This window comes from Vitis riparia, chromosome 3 (assembly GCF_004353265.1).
Source record: "Vitis riparia cultivar Riparia Gloire de Montpellier isolate 1030 chromosome 3, EGFV_Vit.rip_1.0, whole genome shotgun sequence".
NCBI lineage: Eukaryota > Viridiplantae > Streptophyta > Magnoliopsida > Vitales > Vitaceae > Vitis > Vitis riparia.
Genome location: NC_048433.1, coordinates 11,043,999 through 11,056,043, shown reverse-complemented (window position 1 = coordinate 11,056,043; position 12,045 = coordinate 11,043,999).

Below are 12,045 nucleotides of genomic sequence, written 5' to 3'. Positions count from 1 at the left end.
AATAATCAAATAATAAAGTGAATAATGTATCGAGATAAACGAAGTAGGAATGAGATCGTACCTTAACAACAATTAATAGGGCGCTATCATGGAAACAAGGTTAGCTCAAGTATAAAATTATCACATGCATATCAAATAGTAAGACAAATATCGAGCAATAGTCATTAAGCATAACAATTGGCAATTAAAAGAGAAAACTCATATGTAGGGCCCTCACCAAAGCCCAAGTCATTTTGCACGAATTAGTTTCACAAATTTCATTATTTTAGAATTATGAAAAATTCATTCTTACTTATTTAAAAATCAAGAGAAACGGAAAAAATTATTTTAAAAATCAAAGAAAAATTTATGAAGGTAGCGCCTGAAAGAAAAAGGCAACAAGTTTATTAAAAACGAGATTTTTTTTATGACCTTGAACCCTAAGGAAAAATGAAGGGTGGTAGAATTAAAGAAATATTTGAAAATTGGAGAGAAATTAGAATTGCTTGAAAAACTAAAATTTGAAAATTGGAGTTTCGAAAATTACCTTTAAGAATTGGAATTTTGGAAATTAAATTTGAAAGAAATTGAAATCTTGAAGATTATTTGAGAATTGGAGTTTTGAAAATTAAGTTTAAGAATTAGAATTTCGGAAATTAAATTTGAAAGAAACTGGAATTTTAAAAATGATTTGAGAATTAGAGTTTTGAAAATTAAATTATGAATCGAAGTTTTGGATATCATTTGAAGATGGAATTTTAAAAACAAAAATAAATAAAATAATAACAACAACAATAATAATAAACTAATGTGAAAATTGGAATTTCAGAACTTAGAAATTGAATTCGGAAATTGGAATTTTGAAGAATTATTTAAAAATGGAATTTTAAAAATAATTAAATTAATAATAATAATAACAATAATAATAATAATTAATTAAATAAATGTGAAAATTGGAATTTCAGAAACCGGGAATCAAATTTGGAAATCGGAATCTTGAAGATTATTTAAAGATGGAATTTTAGAAATAAATAAATGAATAAAATAATAATAACGAAAATAAATAATGATTAAATAAATAAATGTGAAAATTGGAATTTTGGAAATTGGAAATTAAATTAGGAAATTGGAATTTTGAAGAATTATTTAAAGATATTTTTTTAAAAAATAAAAAAAATAAATAAATAGATTAATAATAATGATAATAATAATAAATAAATAAATATATGTGAAAATTGGAATTTTGGAAACTGGGAATCAAATTTGGAAAATGGGATTTTGAAGAATTATTTAAAGAGGGAATTTTAAAAATAAATAAATAAATAAATAAGTAGATTAATAATAATAACAAAAATAATAATGATTAAATAAATAAATGTGAAAATGGGAATTTTGGAAACTGGGAATCAAATTTGGAAATTTGAATTTTGAAGAATTATTTAAAGATGGAATTTTAGAAATAAATAAATAAAATAATAAAATAATAATTATAACAAAAATAATAATGATTAAATAAATAAATGTGAAAATGAGAATTTTGGAAATTGGGAATAAAATTTGGAAATCGGAATTTTAGAAAAATAAATAAATTAATGATTAAATAAATAAATGTGAAAATTGAGATTTTGGAAATTGGAAATTAAGTTAGGAAATTGGAATTTTGAAGAATTATTTAAAGATGGAATTTTTAAAAATAAATAAATAAATAAAATAATAATAACGAAAATAATAATGATTAAATAAATAAATGTGAAAATTGGAATTTTGGAAAATTATTGGAAAATGGAAATTTTTAAAAAATTGAATTTGGAAATTGGAATTTTGGACGATTATTTGAGAACGGTATTTTGGAAAATTAAATTAAAAAATGAAATCTTGAAAAATTATTCTGAGAATGGAATTTTTTTTTTTTTTAAAAAATAAAATAATAATAATAATAGTAATAAAAAAATAAAAATAAAAATAAAAATCTTGGAAAATTGGGATTTTGAGAAATTATTATGATGTTTTTAAAAAAGTGCATTTGAGAATAGAATTTCAGAAGATTAAATTTCGAAAATTGGAATCTTGGAAAATCACTTTGAGAATGACATCTCAAAAAACTAAATTTCGGAAATTGAAATGTCAGAAAATTATTTTAATATCAAAATATGAAGAAATAGTAAAAAAAAAAAAGGTTTGTGGTGATCCTCATTTGCAAGACTTCTCCACGTGTTCAAAGTGGCAACCAATCTATTCCCTATGCTGCCAGCATACCAAAGAATGCCACAAGACTACTTCCCATATTACAATAATGCCATTCAAACCCACTTTCCATGCAAGTCTCTTAACATACCCACCATGCACTTCCCGAGAGCACCACAAACCCATTTTTTTTATATGAAAAACAAACACCACAATGCTGCCACCTTCTTACCTATCCGCCATTCTCACTACCATGTGCATGGAGTTTCCATTGGTGGAATGGGGGTATATGGTAGTGAGAGAAACGAGTTCGGGTGGATGAGGTGATGAAATGAAGCCATGCACGTAGAGATTAACATTGGGTGGAGTCATGGGTAGTGAGAGAAATGGGTTTAAGGGTGTGGTGGGTGTGAAGTTATAGGTTTGATGGAGGATAGGAGGTTAGTGAAAAAGGGTTCAGTAGATATGAAAGATGGGTTAGAGAGCATTAAAGTGGTGATGTGCATGGAAGTTTAGGGAAGATGAGATGGTGAGCTTGGGTGTGAGGGGTGGTGAGCATGAAGGATGGAAAATCGGTGGATATGAATGGGAAGGGGTGGTGAGATAAATGGATTTATAGGAAATAAGGGAAGTGAACTTGTAGATGATGAATGGTAAGGGTGGCGGGTTGAGTAAGTGTGAAAGAAGTTGTACGTGGGAGCGTAGTACCGGGTTGGATGGGTGGGTTTTGAAATATATGAGGAATGAAAAGGTGGAAATGACCATGCGCATAAAGCTCCATGCACGTGGGAAGATAAAGAACAAGGTGGGTGAGGAAGGAAGGGTGGAACGGGTAATGGTAGTGATTTGTTCCCAATTGGTGTCTCAGCTGGTTCATGTCCAGTTGGTGCTCTTTGATTGAGGGAGTAATCAACAAAATTTATAACCTACATCACCATGCATTAGGATAGCTTTAGCTAATATAGCATAGTGGCTCTAGGATCGTTCTCTGGGAAGGGTTTTCAACTCACAACTGATACCAATTCAAAGTTAAATTGGTGCTTTTTCATTTCAAGGTTAGCTTAAGAAATAAAACACAAACTTTGGTTAAACGAGGTTTTGTTTCAAGCTAACTAAAAAGAAAGTAATGGAAATTACTTATGAAGAAAAACATTCCTTGGAGGTTTGGGTTCATAGGGGAGGTTCCTTATGTAAAAACAGAGCTCCGGTCATTTGGTTCATTTCCTCGCATTAGAGAATTAACATATAGTCAATTCTCTAACCGGTGTTGTACAGATGTATCCTTTAAATGGATTTCAGCTCTAATTCCCTCTCACTGATGCAACTTGCAATGGCTCGTGCCTCTCACCTAGCATTTGCCATTCAAGGTGATCTTTAACTTTGGACTTCCCTTCTCAAGCTTGCAAGAGATAACTAATGGATGTCTCCTTGGAGTCCAAAAGCTTACCAAGTGTTGGCAATTCTAGAAAATCCTACCTTCAAGTCACTTCCCAAAAGCTCGCAAGAGGTAAACAGTGTATCTTCATGGACGGAGATCACTCATCTTACCAGGTGTTGGCTCAAGTGAATTGAAGGTGTTTTAAGTTAACTAAAAATATAGAAATCATTAAAGGATCACACTTTCTCTTCATTAATGGCTGAAACCACAAAGCTATAAATTCTTGCACTTGGAACCTTTCCCGACAACCTTAGCTCTAAGGAACTAAAAGTCTAGCCACTCATTCTCTGAGGAAACTTCCTCAGAGCTTGTTTGGCTAGTAAGAAAAATTAGAAGAAAACAAAAATATATAGGAAAAACAGAGCAAGTGCTCTGTAAAATATATTTCTTGCAAAATTGTACAAAGGATGCGTCTGAGAACAAGCTCCCGACTCTCCTTTCTTAAAGAAAATTACAAACTATATATAAGAGGTTATTCACCCTTTGTTCTTACTTAAAGACTAAGGAATCATATGATAGGTGGGTTACAAGGAGAGTTTGGGGATTTAGACATCAAATATCTGAAGCAAAATATCTCAAAAAGTCGGTCGAAAATATCAGGAAGCTTCAGGAGAAATTCTGTTGCACTATGCAAAATGGAGACTTGGTCGTCAGTATTATCAGAGTTTGCTTTTTGATTGTGGGCGGAAATGGATTCGGCGAATCGCGAGTGTCTGACGAGCCAAGCTGTATTGGGAATTTGAATTGTTGGCTGCGGATGCTCTCCGGGTAAGCGCTATCAGAGGATCCGGACATGTCTAACCGGACAGAATTCCGGATATGAGATATCCAAAGAAGGTGAAATGTCGGCTGGACAGAATTCCGGATGTGAGATATCCGGAGAAGGTGGAATGTTGGCCGGACAGAATTCTTCCCCGGGTGAAATGAGCTATGCCGCGTGTCACAAGGGGGACCGTCTGCGTGTGCAAGGTGTAGGGACCCCTCCCCCTGATGACACGGAGCGTGCATCGCTATCCGGAGTAACTCCATCCGGATTCCCCAAGAGGACACGTGGCGCGCTCCCCTATCCGGACTCCCTCAGGGAGAAGCACACGGCACTCGTGAACATCACACCCCAGACGATAGCATATCCTATCCGGATATGTTGTCCGGATCATTGACTAAAGTGAGCAAGCCTTGCTACGTCATTCTGACAGCCTGCCACAACCCACGTTCCGCCGCCCTCCGATGGTGTGTTCGGACGCCCTGTCCGGACATCTTTTGTAGGGAAGACCAAACCAGAACTCAATCTGGGTTGAAAGCGTGCGTCCACTTGGCAGCTATGTGGATCATTGGGACACAAGGCATCAACACAAGGGAGAGAGAGCCACGTGGCATTGTTTAGGGAGGATCCCACACTCCTTGCATTCCGGATTTGCTTATGGAAAAGGACTTCAAAGCTTCGGTTCTTCATGTTTCTGAGCTTTCCATTGCTTTGCCATGGATTTCAAAGAACTCTCCTCAATCTCGGATTGCTTTGGTGATAAAAAACTATCAAAACACCAAAACTTAACACAATTTTATTAGAATTGATTGCAAGGGTCCTTAATATGTTAATTGGGTTAAAAGGTGATAACTACTACTCAAAAGTGTTTAAAAGAGTTAATTACAAGCTATGAAATAACACTTTTTGAGTAGTAATCAGGTAGGTAATGGGTCTTGTAGTGAAATGAATGAAAAAAATGATGAGGGAAATGGGTTAGGGGGCGGAATGATTAGACGGGTATAGAGAGACGATGGTGAAATGGGATGAATTTATATGCATGTGGTGGGTACGGGGAGTGTGAAGAAGGGGTAGTGAGATAGATGAGTTTTTAGGTTCATGGGGAATGGGTTAGTGAGAGAAGTGGGTTAGTGGGCATTTGAAGAATAGTGACATGGGTATGGTTATGGGTATGGCGGGTGAAGGACGACCATGGGTAGAAGATGACCTCTTAGGAGCCAAAGATGCATTAAATTCCGAAAACTTTCCTTCAGAAGACTAACCAAGAGGTGTATCTGAACCATTCAGAAAAACCTTGTTGTTGTAGACATCTTCACCACCCTGAGCACTTGGGACTATCGGTGCATGTGTGGAACTACCGGAAGAGTAGTCACTCAGACCCAGAATTCTCAACTGTTATGAAAAGTGACCCTCATGAAGTTTTCCCAGAATCACCCCCAAACAAGATGGCTAACCCAAATGAGATCCTCACACCCCGGACAGAAACAGGAGAATGAACATGGAAGAATAAAAATGTAAAAACAGAGTATGTACCCAGCCTTATGTCATGGACTATCAAAGAGCTAGGAGTCGGTGGAATCCAGAGAAAATAAGAGCATGGTTTTGATACATCAAGTCATAAAAAAAAAAAAAAAAAAAAAACAGAGTATCAAGAGGAGCAAAAAACAACCAAAATAAATCTAAAAACAGAACAAGCATACCCGAAATCTCACAAAACAAACGAGTGGCCTATGACATCCACACCAATCAATAAATGAACTAAAAAAAATAGCAAGAACCAGAATAAAACGGTATGAAATGAGAAAATACCAGAGAATGATGAAATCATACCTGGACCCTACTGACGAGCTCTTCTCCTGCTTCTCCTTACATTTTTCTTTCCTCCCTGTTTCTCTTCTCATTCCTTCCAGATCTCACCCAAAAGAACCCTCTCTTGTCAGCTTCCACCCGTTCCACTGTTCTTGGCTCCTCAGTTCCTACCGGTTCCCCTGCCTGCTCAGATCATCATTCTTCCTCCTGAAACTCCAACCACCACCATGGTGAGGTGGTCGCCTCCAAGGCTATGCATCCCATGCAGTTGAGCATGGGAGTAGTCCCTCACTTCTCCAAAAAAAAAACCAAAGTATTTCTCCTCGGGGTGGCTAGCTCAAAAGGGGTCTACAAATATGCCCCTTTTCGGTAGAGTTCACGAGAAATATGAACACTAGAGTGAAAAGAAAGTGTAAATAGTGAATGAAATGAAGTGGACTCTATCCAAGAAAAAGAAAGACCCCTAATGGCGCACAAGTAGAATACAAACTCTCTCTAACCAATAAAGGAACAAAAAGGGTTCCAAAATCCTAAGAGAAAAGTGGATCTCTCAAAGTGCCTTTGAAGCCGCACTAAGGATCTGGACTCCCTCTAAAATGTCTCCAAAAGTGATTCAAAGATCGAAGTCAAAGTTGAGTAGTAGTCAAACCACCTAGGAGCATAGAGAGGAACATATATAAAAGGAAACTACACATGCACCATACAAGAGCGAGAAGTGATGGGCACCAATGATACAATCAAAATACAAGCTATGAGCTCAAAGAGCTATATCATGCATAAGGGAGGATGATAAGCTCTGAAAAGTCATGACTTCGAACGCCTGAAATGTGGCTCTGAACGCCAAGACTGAGATGGACGATTTTGAATAGCTAAACTATGGCTATGAATGCCCCTAGGAGGAATGGCTTTGAAGGCCTATGGAAATGGTGACTCTGAATGCAAAGTGAGAAAGTGGTGGCTCTGAACATCAAACTAGAAAAAAATGGTGGCTTTGAACGCTGAACTGAAGAGAGATGGTGACTCTAAACGCCAAACTGAGAAGATACGGTGGCTTTGAATGCTGAACTAGAAACAAACAATGGCTCTGAACACCAAAATGAAACAACGGCTCTGAACGCCAAATTGAAAAAACAGCTTTGAACACTAAACGAAAATGAACAACGACTCTGAACGCAAAACAGAAAAAAAGGCTTTGGATGTCGAAATGAAAATGTGGCTCTGAACGCTGAAATGAAGATGTGGCTCTGAATGCCAAACTAAAACGAACAACGACTCTAAATGCCAAATGGAAAGATGAACAACGACTCTGAATGCCAAACCAAAGATGATATAATGACCTTGAATGCCGAACTAGAACCATGGTTTTGAACATTAAACTGCGAAGAAACAGTGGCTCTGAACGCCAAATTGAAAGTAATAGCTATGAATGCTAAGCAGAAACAACAGTTTTGAACGCCAAACTGAAAAAACGGTTTTGAACGCCAAATGAAAAGATGAACAATGACTCTGAACGTCAAACCAAAGATGATATAATGACCCTGAATGCAGAACTAGAACCATAGCTCTGAACGCTAAATTGCGAAGAAACGGTGGCTTTGAACTCCAAATTGAAAGTAATAGCTATGAATGCCAAGCGGAAATAACTGCTTTGAACGCCAAACTAAACTGATAACTATGAATGTCAAACTGAGAAAGACGACTCTGAGTGTCATAACCAAGAAGATATGATGGCTCTGAACACCAGGCTGAAAATGGACGACTTTGAACGTCGTAATTGAGAATGAAAGGTGGCTCTGAACGCCAAACTGCAAGAAAATGATGAGGGGGGAAATATGCCCCAGTGTAGCGTGCCGCCACAACTCTCAATCCACTGGAAGAGTCTGAAAGAGACTCCATGAGTCTCGAAAGATGCTCTGCTAGTGAGTCAGAATGATCAAATCGACTATGAACATAGTCTCACAACCTATTTGACTAAATCACGAGATATGATGAAGTGTCACAATAAATAGAACTCCTCTAACTTGAAATGCTCTACTAAAGGAATCCATCGTCATCTCAAACGAATAATCCACTAGGGAGTCTCAAGAGAATAGTTTACTAAGGTAACCACTACGATCTCAATGCAACTATCTACTGAAAAATCATGGATAGCGAGGCCATCAAAACCCAAATGTCGTGCTCTACTGAAGGCTCATCTCAACGAAAATCACACGAATAGTAGCCAATAAAGCAAATAATATATCTCTCGGCCGAGCGATGAAGACTGCAACAGATCTATGAGAAAACCATCATCTCTATAGTTGAAAGAAGGAAATATGCCCCAGTATGGCATCAGATGTATCTGGTCTGTCCTGATGACTCGTGAATAACTCAATGGGGATGCGCAAGATATCTGACATGTACTCCACTGAAATGGTGATGTGGGAATCCATGCGCCTGAGATTACTTCGTCCAAGAATCACAACAATATCAGAAAGTATGAGCCTGACTGAATGACTCAAGAAAGGCTCCCTCAGAGTGTCAGGACAAAATGAAATCGAATCATCAACCTGACGCGTATCTCATAACTAGGGATGATCATGCGAATCAGTGGGGATCTACAAATCTCAACCGAAAGGGGAACATGCCCCAATATGACATCAAATGTGTGACAGGTCAGAAAATCAGATGACATCAAATCATCCATCATCAAATGCATGGTCCTAGTCATCCACGTCCATAGCAGAATCAAACCCACAGATCCAAGAGGTATCTCTTGGATGGAGAAGCATGATGACATCTAAGTGCTGAGAAGTGCGAGCCTAACTGGATGGCTCCCGAGAGGCTCCACTAAGAAATCCTCGTAAAAATAACGAACACGTCATCGCCTCGGTGTGCATCCCGTAAGTGGGGGTGATCATACAACTCCATGAAGATCTATAAACCTCACCCAAAATGGAAATATGCCCCAGTATGGCATCAGATGTACGATAGGTCGGAAATCGGGTGACATGAAATCATCGATTATCAAATGTGCAATCTCCGTAATCCGAATCAAACCCAAACATTTATGAAACGTCTCCCAAAATAATAAGCATGACGGTAACCAAATGCTGAAAAATGTGGATCTGGCTGGATGGCTCCAAAAAGGCTCCACTGATAAGGTAACAAACACGTCATCATCTCGGTGCATATCCTGTAAGTGGGGATAAGCATGCAACTCTATGGAGATCTATAAATCTCAATCGAAACGAAAATATGCCCCAGTAGGGCATCGAATATATGGTAGGTCGGAAACCGAGTGACATGAAATCATCCATCGTCAAATGTGTGATCTTCATAATCCAAATTGAACCTAAACGTCAAGGAAACGTCTCTCGGAATAAGAAGCATGATGACATACAAATGCTGAAAAATACGAGCCTGACTGGATGGCTCAAAAGAGGCTCAATTGAGGGATCATGATAAAATAACGAACACGTCATCGTCTCAGTGTGCATCCCGTAAGTGGGAGTTAACATGCAACTCCGTGAAGATCTATAAATCTCAGCCAAAGAGGAAATATGCCCTAGTATGGCATCAAATGTGTGATAGATCATAAAATCAGATAACATCAAATCATCCATCATCAAATGTTCAATCCCAGTAATCCAAATCCACGGCTCAAACGGATCAAAACATCAAAGAAGCGTCCCCTAGAAGAAGAGGCATGATGACATCCAAATATCGACCAAATCTCAAACACCTGTCCAAGTGAGGGCTGTCAAAGACGACATCTGATCCCATAGCCTCAGGGTAGTCTTAAGACACGGGACGTAACGTAGGCTAGGGTGATAGGGTGACATAAATGAAGGGAAACTAGGCTCAAATACCCAATGATAAAAAACCCATGCCCTTGTGTGTGAAATGCAACATGTACAAAAAATCTCGTGTGCCATGGACCCGAGGATGCCCAATGTGAAGATAATAATAATGAGGCAATGAAGCAAATCAAATTGATAATGAGATGTGTAATGGTTATGTAAAGGGAGTATCAAACCTGAAACGGGTCACTGTAAGGTACGAACAAGGGGTGAAACGAAGATGATGAATCAAAAGCAAAAATGAGAATGATGGTGAAGCAAAGAGTACAAAGAGGAGTGATGATCCGCTCAAATCCAACATGAAGGGAAGTCACATCTGCAATGAATGTAATGATGGAAGAGACAATGACCGAGAGTTCCTAAGAGAAGGTCGATCATCTCACTCTCAAAATACACGACCAAGTGAATAGAAAAAATGAAGGGCCTCGAAAAGCTCACATACGAACTCTTAACAACAAACATACTCGATAAAGTGACCCTCGGATATCAACATACACGCCCAACAATGGAGAATACTATGCACATACACACATGTGCTTATTTTTCTTTTCTTTTCATTCATTTTCATTTTTTTATTCATTCATTTATTTTTTATTTATTTATTTTTTACATATATACAAAGGCACACACCTTGAACATAAACAAATGAGCCCCAAATATGATATCAACAATGGATAAACACACTCTCAAAACTCTCTCTAATGAGATGACCTTCTCTAACTAAGGATTTCTGAACTAGTGTCCGTATGATAGATAGCAGGAATGATGTGACTATCCTCCATGTAATGAACTGAGGAGGATCACCACTCAGGGTGAAGAGAATATGAAGCAAAACAAGCAATAAATAGAATAAAGAAGAAGAGATGAAGAACACAACCAATGAGATACGATGGAATGCAGTGGAGAAATGGTAGAAAAAATAATGAGAGAAAGATGCACCTGTAAGTCCAAGACTCATGAGACTCCCAAACAATGCATGCATACACTAAAGGGCCCCTATCCCGGTGTAAAATGTGAGCAAGGCAATAAGATAGAAAGACTATAATGCACACGCGAGGCTCAATGGGCTAGCAATGGTCTATATATCAAAAGGGAATAACAAGGTATATGGCTAACCGAAATGATGGCCACCCACCCTACGACCATGGTCTCAAACATAGTACCTCTTTCGCTGATCCATGTTGGTCGACTCCAAGAATCGGTTTCCATCTAGATCCATCAACCATTCAGCGCCTTCTGGGGTCAGCTCCCTAATGAAGTAAGGTTCGCTCCAATTGGGTCTAAACTTGCCTCTGGGATCTCTGATCAATCCCCTGATGACCTTCGAAACCAAGTCACCTCTCTATAGCGGTCTACGCTTGACCCACTTCTTAAAAGCAAGGGCCATCTTTCTCTGGTAGGCACAAACATGGTCTGCTGCCCTCAACCTCCTCTCATATAGGAGATTGAGCTGGTCTAATCGAGCCTGAGCCCAATCTGCCTATGGAATCTACTGCTACAATGTTACTCTCAATGAACCCATCTCTATCTCAACTGGTAGCACTACCTCCATACCATACACCAAGGAATAGGGTGTGACTCCTATAGAGGTGCGAAAAGAAGTCTAATAAGCCCACAATGCGAAAAGGAGCTTCTCTGACCAATCTCGAGAAGTCTCAACCATTTTCCGCAAGATCCTCTTAATATTCTTATTTGCGGCCTCTACTGCCCCGTTCGTCAGTGGCCTATACGCAACCGAACTATGGTGTTGGATGCCATATCTTTGCACTAAGGTGTCTACCTTTGCTCTGAAATGTACACCTCTATCTAAAATCAACTCATAAGGGACTCCATAACGACAAATAATGTGTGATATGATGAAACTAGCAACTCCAGCTGATGTCAATCTCGCATATGAAGCGACCTCTACCCACTTGGTGAAATAATCGATGGCAACCAAGATGAACTCATGACCATTGGAAGATTTCGGTGAAATCTTCCCAATGATGTCAATACCCCACACTGAAAATGGCCATGGTGAAGTCAACGCA